A 12,640-nucleotide genomic window follows, 5' to 3' on the forward strand; every position below is an offset into this window, starting at 1 on the left:
AGGACTGGACTCGTACCTAAATGATTTTTGCGGATGATGCCAAGATCATGATAAAGTTACGAGTGAGGAAGATTGCATCAACTTGCCGGGTTACATAGACAACGTCGAAAGGTAGACTGATACTTGGTTGATGAAATATTACCACAGTACAAGCGAAGTGAATAGGCTGGGACACGGTGAATGAGGGCCTTGCTGCAGGAATCCATGTTGATACTACAGTACCTGTCGCCATATCCCCATCTCAGGAGAACTGCACAGGGTACAAGCTGTCTGCAGACAATCATCAGAATTTAATTCAATGACAGGAAATAGCAGACTTTTCACTCAGCGCTTACTGAAATACAAACACCGAACAGTGGAGGCAACAAAGACAGTACCAAAATTCTAAAAAAAAATTAACCTTATTTTCAAAAGCGACGATGCTATTTGTCATATCTACTGTGGCCTTGATTACCATCTTCAGACAACTGGTCATGCAACTGTTACGATCCCTGAAGTATTCTAGGTCCATGTTTTGGTTCCACGGGGTCTTGATCTCATGAATGAGGTGTTGCAGGAGGTAAGTGCCTGATCGTGCTTTCGGAGCGCCCAGTGCGCCTAAACTCTCACGTGTACCTTCAATTATATTTTCTATTCATTTTTTGCTTCCAGGCGAGAATTCGTGCTTTCTGCTTGGAAACGGTAAGAGCCAACCATCTTTAAGAAAGGGAGGAAGAAGTACCAGGAAGAGAAATTACCAAAATGAAGCAGCAGCCTGGAAGGGTAGAGAAAGAACACCCTTCCCTCAAGATAAGTCTGAGGCACAGTGAGGCAGGTCGCTGGTTGCTCACGCAGTTAGAAACACGAGTTACGGCGGCCACACGTACGGCTTCACCATGACAGCGTCGTGTGCTTGTATCTACAATAGGCCTTAGCAGTGTATCGCTTTTGAAAATATGTCGTGGGGCGGACATGGCTTTCTATGGATAATGTTAATCACCCCTCCACCCCAGCACACACACACAGAAATTAAAACTACTTATATGTGCCTAATTGGCAATCTTGTGCACAGGAGCTTGCAAGATTCTCAACTTCAGATGGTGTCCTACAACAGAAAGCTAAATCGTCAACAAAGAGGAATAAATTCAACATTTCCAAGAGTAGCTTTTATGGTGCTATTAATGGCAGTAATGAAGCAGGTAACACGCAGCCCTGCGGCAAAAAGTCTTTCCTGTGGTAATTTTCATGAATATTCACTACCACCTCAATTCTAATCTGCCGTATCGAAAACTGTTGAATACACCTCAACACTTCGCCTCGAGGGCACATCTAGTGGAACTGCCTTATGATGCCATATCTCCAACAAGTACAATGGGTTTTGTCAGAATAAAAAATTACTGTTGCTGTGTGATGCTTATTACGAAATCCTCTCTGAAAGCCACTTGATGTTCGTGTATCAAGAGGTCTGTGGTATATCGAAACTTGCCGAAATCCATATTGGAACCAAGTGAAACATTCCTTAATGGTACCAAGTTATTAGTTTTTTTCAATATGTCTGCAACTACAACTACTTAGTGGCCACTACAACTAGTTAGTGCAACTAGAGTACAACTACTTAGTGGCCACTACAACTAGTAAGTGCTTGTAGCAAAGGTAGGATCTTTACCTGGCTGGAGGATGGAAGTTTTAGGTAGATGTCCTGCACATCAGTGTGCTGCATCCTCCCTTGGAACACCAGATCCAGTACCTGAGCCGAAATAACTTGCTACAAGATGGCTCAATACATCTCTCTCTTACTGGATGAGACTGATGGAGGGAAAGGCCACTGTGCCTCATTTATCGGTATTGCTTAGCACAACTGCCGACACTAACCACTACATGCCGATACAAACTTTCAGCAAGCATGTTAGCGACAGCAGATAAATCATTTACCACATTACTTTGAAGGCATGGCAACGGAGCGAGAGAGAACACGCTCCAACCAACTTCTTTATTGTCTTCCACACACTATCAGGTTTGGTGCTGAAATCGACATCCTCCAACCTCTTCATCTGGTATGCTCTCCCTCCCTCTTTGGCTTTTTCAGTAGACTGTGATAAATCAATGCATTACCCAGAGGAATATTTCTCCCTAACCTCCTGTAAGTAGATCTGGCAATCTTTCGTGGTCGTGGCGGTTTTTTTGGGGGGTGGTTCTTGGCTTTACGAGTGCAAGTCTCGGCTGCCTCTAAAAGCTGGAAAATGATAATCATACGTTCCTTCCAGACGAGGAAACTCACACGTTCTCCAGAGTGCTTAACGCTTCGGTTTTATAGGCATCCCGTCTAGAAATGTTCATCAAATCGAACTATATATATATATATATATATATATATATATATATATATATATATATATATATATATATATATATATATATATAATCCATTTTTCTCAATAATAATAAATCACAAAAAATAATGAAATCCCTTGGTGTTATAAATGACAATAACTGAAAACGATCAAGTCACGTTTTACGACTGTCGATGAAAAACCCTAAAACACACTTCCCCACACCGCTTTATGGTCCAGGGGTGAAGAACCTGACTGCCCGTCTCCCTGCTGCCCCGTGTGACCCAGCACGACCAAGGGACATGCCTGTGTCTACACCTCACAACCTGAAAGTCGTCCTCTCTCGCAACATCACACACACACACACACACACACACACACACATACCTATCTGCCTTTCCCGCCTTCGACAGGGAGCATTTGAAAACATACGAACAACTGCCCCTTTTCCACACGTGCAGTCTCTCGCTGTCATGTATAATGTATGAAGACCATTGTCTGACCATCCGCGTCCAGGCCCAACAGACAGTTACATGGTATATGCCCCGACCGCTTCACATGTTCAGCTTCAACGCACCGACAGCACGTCGCCCCCTCTGTACCGCGCCGCTACAATTCTTTCTATCCATCAATACGCCTCTTCCCCCTTCTGCAAGTGCTGACACCCCCCCCCCCAAACCTTTCATTATTCCATCGTTCAATTTCCTTGGCCTCCCCCTTCTACCCCTCGCTCCCTCACACAAAGGTCCTTTGTCAGTCTCTCATCACTAAACCTCTCCATATGACCGAACCATTTCACCACACCCACAGTCGGCCCTTTCAAACAGATGAGGCTCACCACCGCGCCCACTCCCTCCCTCCCCCGCTCATTTCTCGAGCCATCAACCAAACTTAACACCTCGCACTGCGTCCCGTACGTGCTGGAAACGGTCGGAGATGATATGCAGTTGAGTCGGGGGTGTGTATGGCGGGGCATGCGACTCACGAGCCCGCCCGAGCAACCCTGGGTTACGGCACCGCCTTCAACGGGGCCCGGGGAAATGCAGGAAACAAAAGGTTAACCACAATAACAGCGGTGCTCATGTTCCCCGGGTGAGAGGAGTCATGCGTGCAGGCACACACACACGCGTCCCCCACACCCACTGTCATGACCGTCATGAGGAACACACTCCAACACAAAACCTAACCAGGCACGTGCATAGACCGAGTGAACAATGCGCACGCAACCACGTTCCTCACGAAGATCCTGCCCTGAACAATGCCCCCCGGAGGGGAAACTAAACAACCACAGAAGTTATGACAAAGAAAATATAAAGCCTACCGACTGAACGACAGATTCACGGACCCACAGGCCAAGCTAATTCATGCAGAATGATTAATAAATGGAAATTATTTACATAAACTGACGAAGCCAACTGCCCGATTCTCAGAACCCTCGATGCAAGACTCGCTCTCATGAGACACTCTCATTCTATCCAGCGGTAACACGTGCTACACCAGGCGGGAGGGATGGGCAATTTGTCATGTCCTCGGACCACAGGGGAATTTACGACAGACCAATTCCCTGTCACCTCCTGGGCAGAGCCTTGTGACCAACTACATACCGTGTCGGGCCCAGGGGAAGACTTGATCGTATTCGTCATCCCGATTATTTCCTTCCATCACTGCGGTGTCCTCAAATTTCCCGGCTCCTTGCACTCACTCCTCTCATCCATTTTTGGGTAAATGGAAATGTCTCCCTTCGTTATGTCACGTTGAGACTAAGCCCTGACATTTCTTGTGACAGTTTTCTGTCTTTAGAAGCATGTTTCGACCTACGTGACCCCTACAAATGGGCGGTATGACACCTCACTGACAACGGTACGACCCCTGAGGGTCAGGTCAAAGGTCATCCCATCATACGGAAGGTGTCACAGCGTCGTGCTGAAGCGAGGGGGTTAATGAAGCCGAGGCGCAATAACGTCATTAACGAGGAGGTCACATGCCGGAAGGTCAGGACCAGTCGGGTCTGCACCAGTTGTGTGGGAAACTGACGCGGAGGAGGGATGGGTTACTTGGCTAACGGTAAGTGTGGCCTGCTGGGGGATGTCCACCCAACCCCAGGAGGGTACTCCTCCACGTCCCTCCTACAGCCACACACAACCTCACGAAGCAGAGACTAGTCAAGAAAGGGTAGGAGATGGGACCCTGAGCGTGTAAAACGTCACTCCCCCACGATGCATGGACAGCTAACCAGACGTGCACACATGCAAACCACATAAGCACACAACCAAAACCCTTGTGCACACAAGCTGACACTACACACACGCAAGATCCCTACTGAGACCCTGGTGTATCTGCCAATTTGAGGATGATTCTCTGCATTTGTCCATTACTCGTGCAGCCTAACTGCTCTAAAACACCTCGGCGACGGACCGTTTTCTATATCTTTATGACATTCTATGGTACCGACGTTCGGATAATTACTCTGCGAAGTGCCATCAAGGGTCAATTCCTTCGCTTCGTTTTTGGAAGCTTTATCAGTTCTCAACGACCCGCCGTCAACGCAGATTCTAGATTCTTTCCCGTCCTCTCCACGGACCTCGGGGGTCATCCGACGCCACCACGCCTGGGGGGAAATCTCTCTTCTGTCACAAGGTCCTGCTTCCGTCCCCCCGTACCTGATGGCATAAGAGTTCTCCGTCCTTCCGTGGCGAAGGAACAGAATTCTCTCTCTCTCTCACCTTCCCCGTCCCAACAGATCACCACAACGCCACAGCGACTTCCTGTAGGACAAAAGCCAGGTTGAGGGAACACTGAAAAATCCCTCAACCCCTCCTACGGTATGAACTTCACGAGCAGAACCATCCAGTGCGATCGTGAACACCGATCTACAAGACCATAGCATCATCGGATGGCAACATATTCCTCTCCTATGACAATATGCAACTCGAAAGCGGACAGGAAACCCACATTGACGTAAAACGAAGGAGTTAAACCGAGTCACGGGGGAAACTTAAAACGTAGCCGTGTATTACCACTGACAAACCTCACTCAACCGCCCCCCCACCAAACTCCCGTACCTCCAGGCCTACAATCACCTTGCTTTCAAGCTCTTTCGAGGAAATACATCATGGTTAACGCTGCCTGCTGTCATGCACACCGTACGGGACGTGGCAAACGAGTGCGAATTCAAATGATGACGGCTCTGGTCGCTCTCCTCTGAAAATGCTTGAAAACATTCCTTAAAGTTATTTCTTCGAGTCCAAAAACGACATAAGATCATACGTTGAAAGAAAAATATATATATATATATATATATATATACGAACTTTCAGTTGAGAATGCTCTTAAAAATGTTCATTTTGAACGCACATTTCCTTAGAAAGCTGCACCAAGCAGACGAAAGAATATATATATATATATATATATATATATATATATATATATATATATATATATATATATATATCACTTTATAGGTAATTCTTACCGCCTAAGAGAATTCAAATTACGTTTTCAAAGAATGTTAATTGTTTTTTGTTTACTTTTCTTCTTTGCTTCAAGTTAATTAACCTCACATTTTCCCCGTCTTCAAAGCCTCTCCCACTATCGGGAAACAATGCTGAACTGCCAAACTTTCCTCCCGGTAAACTTTAATGGTGTTTCCTCACTGCTGATCACAAGTGTGTATCTATGTATATCATGGTCGTTTCATTATCTATGTGTACTGTAAGGGGAGGCTGTTTAATAAAACGTAGTGCCCCTGAACCCCTTAACTCTTGGATTTTCTCAATAATCATATATTTTCACTTAAATTCCAGGAGGATGCTTTCCACATTTGCCATTTCCGTAATTAAATCACCTCCTTTGATCCACTCGAGCCATGATGTAAAAGAAAAAATAATCTTTACATCTTTTCTAACGAGTTTCTTACATTCACTCGAAGGCATCTGGCTATTTCATTCTTGCGTCTCTCGAAGAAACGACCAAAGTCTAACGTCATCAATTTGATCTGAAAAATGTTGAGGGTTGTGACTTTCTCTCTCATATGGTCAGCAAATTCAAGACCATTAGCCATTTCCTGTAACTCACCTGTCTTAAGTCTCGTGCCAATCTTTGTTGTTGTCCTCCTCCTCCTCTGGATCTTTTGGTTTCTGTAAAAGAGCGATTGACCACACATGAATCATATTCTAGCTCTGTTCCTCATGTAAGATGTTCATAATTTCATGTGTATTTCCCTATACATTTTTTTTTTCATACTATTCGCCATTTCCCACGATAGCGAGGTAGCGTTAACACAGGACTGGGCCTTTGAGTGAATATCCTCACCTGGCCCCCTTCTCTGTTCCTTCTTTTGGAAAATAAAAAAAAAAAAGAAAAAAAAAAAAGAGAGATGGGAGGATTTCCAGCCCCCCGCTCCCTTCCCTTTGAGTTGCCTTCAACGACACGCAGGGAATACGCAGGAAGTCTTCTTTCTTCTGAATATTCTTCTGATAACTGCCAGCAGACAGACAATTGGTCTCCTTTACTATTCTATTGTGGGTGTCTCTGGTTAGGGGCGATGTCAACACCAAAGTCCAATTGACAGATTCCTTATCTCCTGCTTGATAAGATTCATAACAAGACTCCCTTTTACTGCGTCCAACATAGATTCCTTATCTCCTGTTAGATAAGATTCATACCGAGACTTCCTTTTACCGCGTCCGATCATTATCTTATTTAATCGGGTTAAATTTCATCCACTATGTGTATCAGACCAACACCGGACTCTTGTCTAGGTCCAGCCAGCCTTATGCTTAAAACGGAGTTCACTCTCTCGTAGAAATGCGAGAGGCCTGTTACACATGACCACCTGAAGCCTTGCAATGTATAACTTGCGTAGTTTCTTCTCAGCAAGGAGTAATTATTAGTTTATATTCATAATTATTTTTTCTAATACCTTACACAGCACGCTCGTCAGGAAGACCGCTCTGTCCTTAGCGCATCCTTAAAGTCGTCTCCTTATTTGCACACAGGAATTTCGTTTGTCCTCTTCTAATCTTTTGTCTGATTACTGTTAGTGTGATACGAGGAGAGAGTTCTGCACTCGTGTGTGTGTGTGTGTGTGTGTGTGTGTGTGTGTGTGTGTGTGTGTGTGTCTATCCTTCACTTAATTTGCTCTAAATATAATTCAGGTAAAAAAATAATCTGTCAAACAGATTTATTCATGAATATATCAACCACCGAACATCTATTCATGAATACGAGAAACATGATAGTCTCTTTACCTTCACTGGGCAAAACTGTTTCACAAGGTGAAGCACATTACTTGTTCTCCGTTGACGATCGTAACGTAAATGCGTTTAGGGTCCTGATGTATATTTCTACCTCTGGCTGATACATGCCTCTTAGAGATCTCTCAACGTCCTTACTTGACGAGATTACCGCCCGAATCATCATGCCATCCACAAAGGATAATTGAGCGCTTGTATTGTGTCCTGGTATCAACGTCATACGTGACCACGAGAACAGAAGGGGAGCAAGCAGAGAAGCCTGAGGAACAGCGTTCCCAACAATGTGTGGGGGAGGACAGTGGATTTTTGTACTGTTATAACTATTACTCTTTGGGATCTATTTGTGGGGCGGGGGGGAAATTATAGTGCCGGCCTCGTCATTTCCCAGTCGTGCCTTTTGTGTGCACTTTATATGACCAATCGCTCCGTGGGCTTACTTGTCGTCCCATGGGGCCCTTCGCCCAGTCTAATGTAAACATCAGCAGTCTTTCCCACCGCTTCGGTTCCTGCCATATTACCATAATGGTCAAGGGACTGAAAGAGAGATGGGGGATCGTCCAGGTCTAAATTCACGTTGTCCCTGGTTGTACAAAGTTGTCCGATTCTTTAGAAAAAAAAAATCTTTAAATTATTCTTACTGTTCGTCAAAACTTTTACGTTTCGCAATGGTAAAAAGAAAAAAAAAAAAAATAAAGACCTATTGTACATAAATTTGAATCGCTTTGCTCTTTCCGTAGTGAGGTGCAGCTAGAGCTAAGAGCTATTGAAATATCCTGGATAATATACAAGTAAAACTTTTTTTCTTTTAGAAATACTGGTGATACCTTTTGTTTTTCTTGAGAGAGAGAGAGAGAGAGAGAGAGAGAGAGAGAGAGAGAGAGAGAGAGAGAGAGAGAGAGAGAGAGAGAGAGAGAGACCTCCAGAAGTCTGGTCTGAGAGCAGCAGTACACAAGATCATGCAGTCAGTGGGTCTTCAGAGGCCTCCCGAAGGAAAGGATTATTTCTAATATGTTCCCGACTGTGGAAGTTATCGTTCATGAGGATTCTGTAATATAAGGGGCTCACTGAGACAGGCAGATCTTTGCGTGTGTGTGTGTGTGTGTGTGTGTGTGTGTGTGTGTGTGTGTGTGTGTGTGTGTGTGTGCGCGCGCGCGCGTCAAACAGCCAGGAAGTAATAATACTTTTCACTGCTTGCTTGTGGATTTTTTTTTTCAAAAGCCATTAAAGTTATAAACATCTAACATTCCTCCTGCCACCACCGCCACGGAGGAGCTCTTCCGTGCCTCCACTACTTAATTACAGGTTCCGGCTCACTGACGAGTCCCCTCTTCCCCCAGCAGGAAGGAGCTGTGGTGCTTGTTGAATCGTTGTGTCTTCAGGCCTAGCGTCTGCCAGGGTCACTGAGGCCTATAGCGTCCCCTCTTCCCCAGCAGGAAGGAGGTGTGGTGCTTGTTGAATCGTCGTGTCTTCAGGCCTAGCGTCTGACAGGGTCACTGAGGCCTATAGCGTCCCCTCTTCCCCAGCAGGAAGGAGGTGTGGTGCTTGTTGAATCGTCGTGTCTTCAGGCCTAGCGTCTGCCAGGGTCACTGAGGCCTATAGCGTCCCCTCTTCCCCAGCAGGAAGGAGGTGTGGTGCTTGTTGAATCGTCGTGTCTTCAGGCCTAGCGTCTGCCAGGGTCACTGAGGCCTATGGCGTCTTTTTCCAACCGCTAGATCGGAAAGAGAACCTTCAAAAATTACCTAGGGACCAAAACACGCACTCGCTGCATCATGGCCCTTGGTGCGGCGATGGGTAGCCCATCAGCAGCAGCTTTCCACCCACTTCTCTTATGCCCCATGTTGAAAGCATTCTTCAACACCTTTCCTTCCGACCAACCCACCTCACTACCCAACCCAAGCGGTTGTTGACATGTGGTGGTCAAAATTCACTCGGAACCTGTGGGGGGTCAATTCACTTATCAACTGAGCCACAGCAATCGCATTACATTTGCAGACGTTCTCGTTGAGGATCATTCCGGTCAATACACTGTTTCTCTCTCTTTCTGAAAAAAAGCCAGCTGACCGTGTGGCGCTGCCTTAATGTCGCTCGTGAATGTCCTCCGGCATAAAAGACCGGGGGTCATCAGAGCCTTCCTCCTCCGAGCTTATCAGACATCTTTCCAACTGGGACTTAATGCACAGCGAAACCCAACGCCTGAAATTCACCCACATCAGCAACGGGTCATCCTACTCACGGGCAAACAAAAAAAGATTTCCTTTGTTTTTTTGTATGAACATCGATAAAAATTGCAGAGCTACTAACATCCCCCACAGATACAACACACAAGGTCTTCTACTGCAACCGGAGGTCCTGAGCTTACGAAACGAGGAAGAGGATACCCCGTAGCATTACCACCACCACCACCACCAGGTGCACGCAACCCACACGACCGACCGGAACTTGCAATCTGCAACAAGACGCGAAGACTAAGAATTTCGGCATGACCATCCATCTCAAACCGGATCCCATATACTCTTCAGAGCTCCCACGTTAACTTATCAATTCACTCGTCATGCCGGATATCATGAACTTAATGACACAGGTTTGTAGGAGTCAACTGCACCACCATCCTCTCTCTGGACGCATCTCCAACAAAGTGCTCCCGGGTCGCACATGGACAGCCGACAGGGGACCAGAGTAATGTCAAATGATCAGAACTTCAAACAAAAACATTTAAGAGTCTTCACATCACAGAAGCTTCCATTATTCCAGACAAACGACCTAAAGTCAACCTGCAAAACACCGGACAAGATCGTATGTTACGTTTCTTCAACAGCTAATCCGAGACGAAATCTTCAAAAGATTGACGGAATTTTTCAGCTGCCGCGTTCCACACACTGGTACTTTTGCGTCCACTTGACTTGCATAAAACCTGTTCGGTCCTCATCCTGACATTCCTAAATATGCTCTCATGAGAGTCAGGTATGACAGTGGACAACTCCTATACAGCCTTCTATACACGTTCCCAATAGACAAGCATATATATATATATATATATATATATATATATATATATATATATATATATATATATATATATATATATATATATTTTTTTTTTTTTTTACTGACGCTGGAATCTTGTTGGACCTCCACAGCCGCCACAAACGCTCTCTCCAGATGAGTCACACCTTAAGAGCTCTCGACCACATCCCCATAGCTCCCGGAATTATACCTCTTCTACTCATTGGACCATACCACATCTCTCTCAGGGCCACATCTCACAGCCTTCTGGGCCACCAGGTTCTCAAACATCACTGGACCACACCCCAGCAGCTCGCTGGGCCAAAGTCTCCACATTCGTTGAACTAAACTTATGAAGCTTGTTGGACCACAGCCTCACAGATCAGCGGATCAGACTCCCAGAGCTGGTTGAGCCAAAGGCCCATCATTCTCTGGACCTAACCCCTCAGATCTGGTTCGGGGAGAGGGCAAGAAAGCTCACTCGACCAGACCCCCTTCAGCTCCCTGGAAGTAAACCCAAAGAGTTCAGTGAACTCGAACCTCACAACCGCACGACCACCAACCCCAGCCACGACATGATCTCCCTTACACACCCCAAGGAACCACACACCACAGAAATGCTCAATGTGAGAGACACTATCTTCCTGCCAGTACCTACGACGAGGTCTACATAACGACTAACACAAGTCACTCACACAAGCATTAGAACCGAACGGCAACTACGTGGCTACAACAACCCACTCACACCCACATAGAATGGTGGTGGATCAACTGGTGATGGAGATCCGCCAACTCCCCCATAGTGTGTGTAGCTGGCTGTCACCTACTGAGCCACCTACACCCAGGAAGAGTGCGGGCGGCAGACATCAACCTACCTCAACAATCCACACGCCTCTTCAGAGCTACTGCGACGCGATCCTGCAAAGGAAATGTACTTTCAGTTAACCAATGCGAAGACGGTCAACGGAATATTACACATATACCAACAACATTGACAAATACGAAATATAATGTTTTAATTACTACTATCTTCCTTTACTGAATATATGTTAATCTACAGTGACTAGAAAGGCGTTCCATGGAGCAAAGTTATCTCCAACATTGCAGTTGAGTTACTGTGAGTGACGAAAAAAGTGGCAGGAAATACTGCAGACGAAAAGATCAAAAACACATCTGGTAATAAGTTCCATAACCAAAGCGATTATCTTTTTTTTTTTAGTTGCGAGGAACGATGCGGTTCAAGTTCAATGCATCTTCAACTTACTTTAAATGACACATGTCAGGTAGAATTCGTCACGGCTCTCATGTCACTAACGCTGGAGAAGAAATGTAGGAAATTTCCTCGAGAGTCAGACAAAGACTTTTCAAGGTATGACCACTGTTATGTTGCGGGGTAAGAGTGAGACGCCAGACCACGTACGTACTTTAGGACGATCGGACGGACGACGGACAGAGCGCCCCCCGCCCCTCCAGTGTCTACCAGGCTCACAATACGGACGCACCACTTGCATTACCTGACTTACCACTTGTTAAAAGTATATCAATCATGTGTGAGTTACAGGAAAATAACAGTAGAACAAATACAAATATACATCTACAAACACATACTAAACTACGTACACGTACATCAATCTATGGATAAATAATAATAATAATAATAATAATAATAATAATAATAATAAAGGATTCTACTAATGCGTAGTTCACACTGTAAACACTGGGAGTCAAGTCCTCGGAAACCACTCCGTCTGCAGACACAAGACAAAACAACGCGAGCAGACCAGGGGTCAACAGCCCTCAACTTGTGGCCACATAGGAGGGCTGGGTATAAATTGTATAACACACATACATGGTAGACGATCTTCAACCCATGTAAATATACGATAATGTGGGTACGGGACAACGTGAAAGAGGCACCGATGCGAATACTATCTAACAGGAAATACTAAGCTACAGGAGAGGACTTTTTGGTAGCAAATGCCGTATCTAACCTGTGGCCAGAGTCCCACGACTGGAGAATGGGAAAGGAAACCAACTGTCTGCCGGCAAATATTGGAACTGCATTGAAGTACA

The 12,640-nt window shown here is 45.4% G+C and overlaps 1 protein-coding gene across 12 annotated transcripts in view; it reads right to left on the bottom strand.

Moving 5' to 3' along the window:
- Oatp74D (Organic anion transporting polypeptide 74D) overlaps positions 1 to 12,640 on the bottom strand; it is a 494,863-nt gene that overhangs the window by 195,233 nt on the left and 286,990 nt on the right. For 11 of the 12 annotated variants that reach the window (XR_011714762.1, XM_071679231.1, XM_071679230.1 and 8 more), the window contains one exon: positions 11,443 to 11,485. The exons of the other annotated variant lie outside the window; for it this stretch is intronic. The gene's annotated coding sequence lies outside the window, so the exon portion shown is untranslated. The remainder of the gene's footprint in view (positions 1 to 11,442; positions 11,486 to 12,640) is intronic. 12 annotated transcript variants of the gene reach the window in all.

This window comes from Panulirus ornatus, chromosome 29 (assembly GCF_036320965.1).
Source record: "Panulirus ornatus isolate Po-2019 chromosome 29, ASM3632096v1, whole genome shotgun sequence".
Classification (NCBI taxonomy): Eukaryota; Metazoa; Arthropoda; class Malacostraca; order Decapoda; family Palinuridae; genus Panulirus; species Panulirus ornatus.